Source organism: Zea mays, chromosome 6 (genome assembly GCF_902167145.1).
Source record: "Zea mays cultivar B73 chromosome 6, Zm-B73-REFERENCE-NAM-5.0, whole genome shotgun sequence".
NCBI classification, from domain to species: domain Eukaryota; kingdom Viridiplantae; phylum Streptophyta; class Magnoliopsida; order Poales; family Poaceae; genus Zea; species Zea mays.
This window is the reverse complement of record NC_050101.1, coordinates 97,656,829-97,661,486: the sequence shown is the minus strand read 5'-3', so window position 1 is coordinate 97,661,486 and position 4,658 is coordinate 97,656,829. Positions and strand designations below refer to the sequence as shown.

Sequence of the window (4,658 nt, the reverse complement as noted above, 5' to 3'; positions counted from 1 at the left end):
CCTGATCGAGCCACTTAGATTCCTGGCCCAGTCCCTTTCCCACCCCACATGACGCATGCCCACATGGGCCACCTATCGGCCCAGCTCGGACCCCGCCGCGGAGGCGCATTCATGAAAAGTCGTAACCTTAGTGTCTATCATGTGTTGCCGCCAGGTGGGCCCGTCTATCCAGCGTCGTCCTCATCCCTTTTCCGATACAACAAACTCGTGTCCATGTCGTCCCTATCTCCTCTACCGCGAATCTCTTATGTAGATATAAACGGCCCCAGGTAGATATAAACCCCCACCCCCTTCATTCGTCGCTAGGAAGCCTCGCCAGCCCTAGACGAGGCAGTCCTCACCGAGAAGCTAGTTTCCGCCGTCGGGCGCCATCGTCGCAGGGAGGAAGAGCGGAGAACGCCGTTGCGTGTGTTGCGTTGTCAAAAGGGATCTCGAGAACAAGCCTGCGAGTGTCGCCCGAGCTCTCCTCGTGCGTTCAAAGCTTCATCGGGGTGGAGTTGATGCTAGGGGACCTCAAAATTGCTCAACGGAGCAATTCCTCCGTCGTGTGCCGTCTCATGCCGTGAGTCGTGCAACCACCACCGTAGTTTCGGGTAAGGATCCCTGCACCTGATTCGTGATCCTCTCCGCTTCATATGGGCTTATCCGCGACTGTGTTAGGGCATCAGCACGTGGGAGCATCAACTCCAGCGATGGTGCCACCGCCTCGTTGGTGCGCGCTACCGCTCTGCTCGGCTGTGGGAGGAGGGTCTTCAGACCGTTGATTCCATCGTGGGCAGTGTAGATTAGAAGGATGAATAACCCTTCGGTTAATTAAATCGTGATCGATGATCCAAAGGCTCAGATGCGATCAACGCGCTGTCGTATTACGAGTCGTGGATCCCAGATCCGGTGGCCCGTGTTGAATACCAGTTCATCACGTTAAGGGGCTTTTAATCTGGAATGTTGGTCTATAGATCTATGGTCCATGGTGCATCCAACCGATGTAGTTGTGGCGTTCTTGCGTAAGAAACCCTCGGAGTTTTATAAAACCAACCCTCGATCCTTCTCTGTTGAAACTGATCACAAGCAAGTCCCTGAAATTCACAAGTCCTTGGTACTCGACTTAATACAAACTTAATATTAAAATAGCCTTAAAACTTATAAAATCTATATTTTCTTCATATTAACTCTGATTTAGTCCGTTCAAGTTGCGTTGTCTTCGTAGTAATGTCATCTACCCCTTAGTAAACCTTATTTTACTATTTAACATGTCCTCAAAATTAAATATTGATTTGCCCCATGTTTACTATATTAGCTTTTCTAAAACAAAGCTAAATTGTTCCATCTATAATTTGATTAAAATATAATCCTTAATCAAGTTATAACTTAGATTAAAGTTGAATCGGCTATTTCCTTAATATCTTTTCTCATATGATTTACATTAATCAACATAGAATATAGTTATTATTATTTAATCACGAAAATCTTCCGAAATTCATATCTTTATAATCGTAACTCCGAATTTAGTGTTTCTTGAATCCACGATGGCCTCGAAAGCGCTGGAAGAAAGGCTTCCACCTTAGCAGGGGAAGCCCGCTGTCCTCGTTGGCCATGGTAGCGGCGGCGGATGCAGGCAAGCTGGCGACGGCGAGTAGAGTCGGGGCGTGCGAGCAGTGGACGAGCGGAACGGGTGGGTACAGATAGATTGAACTGGGACTAGGAGAATTGGCACACCTTATTATATAGAGCTTAGCTAGCCGTTGTCAGTTGCCACGCACGCGAATAGATAGAGACCCATAGATACCGGCATCGATCTAGACACGGGGACATGCATACGCGCTAGCTCCAGGAGCCCTGTGCATGCATGAGTATTGAGTAGTATAGTATGTTTCGGACCAGGCAGTGAAACTTAAAAAGTTATACATGGATTAATTAGTCTAATTAAGTTTAACAGGCCAAAGCCCAAATAAAACACCATGCACGATACGTAACAGAACGGAAATCTTGTTGCGCGATGCCGTTTTTCAAGTAGGCATTTGTAGTGATGAAATAAATAATTATTCAAATATCAATTTTTTATTACGAACAAATAGGATATAGAATCCTCTATGCAAATTTGTATTCTTGTTTTTAGCATTTAGCTTATAAAGATTCATAAAAGGTAAGACTTAAATTTATCATATCTCTTATCAAATATAGATATAAAATTCAGATACAAAGTGAGATACAAATACAAATATTTTCACCTTTTTCGTTGCAGGGAGCAAATAACACATAAAATAATTTATACAACATTTTATTCTTGTTTGTGATAATGTTCTGGATAGCATAAGAAAAATCAACGACAAATTTCATACGAATCTTTTAAAATATTAAATTGTCCTAATAATTTAGATATCCACTTTCATCCCTATACAATCATGATATGCTCTGCACGCTCGCAATGTCATCCTTTTCTATGCCTACGCGTTGCCCCACCGATGTTGTGTCGCTCCTAGCAACTGACTTGCACTTGTGCATGCCCAAATGCGTCCAGGCGCAACAGCATGATTACGGTCGCGCCACTGTGCACACACACCGCCTACCATCTCCCGATGGGTCATCTAATACGATAGGAAAAGCAGATCGGGCCTCGGGCGCAAATTTTCGTCTCACCCGACGCTGGGCTCGCCCTCGGGCGCAATCTCCATCTCGCCCGACACTGAGCTCATCCTCGGGTACCATCTCCGCCTCGCCTGAGCCTGACGCTGAGCTCATCCTACATCTTGCTAGGCCTCTCTCCCGTATGCTGATGGCCTGGATGCTGCGCCGACGCTTGACTCCATCGGCTTCCTGTTAACCCTCGCGGAGCTTGCATTTGTAGCCTCCATCTTCTCGCTCTCGGCGGCGGCCGGTCTCTTGGTCTCACTCATGCTCTTCTGTTGGTTCGATAGAATTGCTACGGTCGGGAGCGTCTTCGGTGGCGGTATATAATGCTGCTTCTTGTGTTCCTCGGCGGTGGGAAGCATACTTGCTGGTGGTACGTGTGGTCTCTTGTTGTGTACCTCAGCGGCGGGAAGCATATTTGCTGATGGTATGTGCGTGTTCTTGTGTACCTCAGCGGCGGGAAGCATCTTGGCAGGCGGTAAATCCATCTTCTTCTAGTGCACCTTGTCGACAGGCAACGTGTGGGAGCGGGATCTGATCAGCAGAGAGATTGTCAAGCTTCTTCTTCACCGCTACAGCAGTGGCGAAGGAGGCTTCGACGGCCACCCTCCACCCGCGCACGATGTCGCGCGTGAGGCTCCGGATCTAGGTCGACCCGTGGCTCCCGAGGGCGCCGACGGTCCTCGCTAGGTCGGTGGACGCCAATAGGTCGTGCGGAACGAACGCGACCAGCAGCGTCTTGAGGGATTCGACCATGACATCGTCGAGCACGGCGCAGAGCTGCTCGGTGGCCACGCCGTCATCCGTGGCGCCGCGGAGCAGCATGACAATCTCGCCATGCACGTCACGGAACTCGGCGCGCGGGTAGCCGCATGCCTCGATAAGCCGTCGATCGCCTCGAAAGCGCGGAAGAATGGCCTCCACCTCCGCAGGGGAAGCCCGCTCTGCTCGTCGGCCGTGGTACAGGCGGGGGCCGACGGATGGGTAGGGTCGGCGTATGCGAGCAAGCGCAGCGCGACGTATGCGAACGGTGGACGAGCGGGTGCAAGAACTGGAGATTTCCTTACTATTAAAGTCGGATGGAAACAACACCGATCGGCCTATCAACGTCGCTCCAAAAAATCATGGCCGTTCGATCGAGCATCAAACGTTGCGGTGAACAGTCGTCTTCCTCCTACTGCAACAAGCATCCCACGTGGTCGTCATCCTAGAAACATCACGAACTCGCTTCAGACAGAAAGAAGACCCGTCGGATTTTATGTGTGGCCTGCCTCGGCGCCTCGCTGCTCGCCGCAGTCCCGCATCCATTCCAGTCCCCCTCCTCTTCGCCTCGCCCCTCGCCTCCTACGGCCTCACTGCTCGTCGCGGCCCTAGACATTAGCTCGCCTCCATCCCGGCCTCCCTCCCCTTTGCACCTCGCCTCCTCCTCGACGCTTGTACCTCTGCCAAGAATCTCTCAGGCTGTGCCAGTTTCACATGCCTATCTCATGCTTCCTCTCCTCTAGCTACAACCTCGCCTTGTGGCCTCGCTGCTCGCCCAAAACGTTATGACTAGAGACAGAGAGAGGGAGGTCGGGCCTAGAAGAGCACGGCGGTAATGGTGTGCGAGGAACAAGAGCAATGTGTCGCCCACGTCCACCATGAGCCACCGCTGGTGCCGGCCGGGGCTTTGGACTCTCCCCCCACGGTACGCATGCTGGTGAGTTCCAGACCTTACTAAGCTTTGAGTTATGTGGGTCTTGCTACATTCCTTCAGTATGGAGAGTTGTATTAAAGATAATAGTTCCCTTTATTTAAATAATGAGGTCCATTGTTTTTTTGGGCAGCTATGCATCTTTTCACCTCCCTTATGTTTTAATAATCTGTCAATTGGCTTTAGAACCTCAGTGGCTGGTGAGAGTATAGTGGCCCCAAGAAATTCTGGAACAATGGTGTACAAATTTGAGAATTGCAGGGACCGACCAGAGTTGACTCAGAAGGCCAATTGAGGGAAGTTTAGTGCATGACATGCAATTCTCAAGATTAAAAAA

General features: G+C 49.9%; 1 pseudogene; it reads left to right on the top strand.

The window, feature by feature from the left end:
• The first annotated feature begins 2,954 nt into the window (after positions 1 to 2,954).
• LOC118472301 (uncharacterized) lies at positions 2,955 to 3,701 on the top strand (annotated as a pseudogene).
• Positions 3,702 to 4,658: the final 957 nt, after the last annotated feature.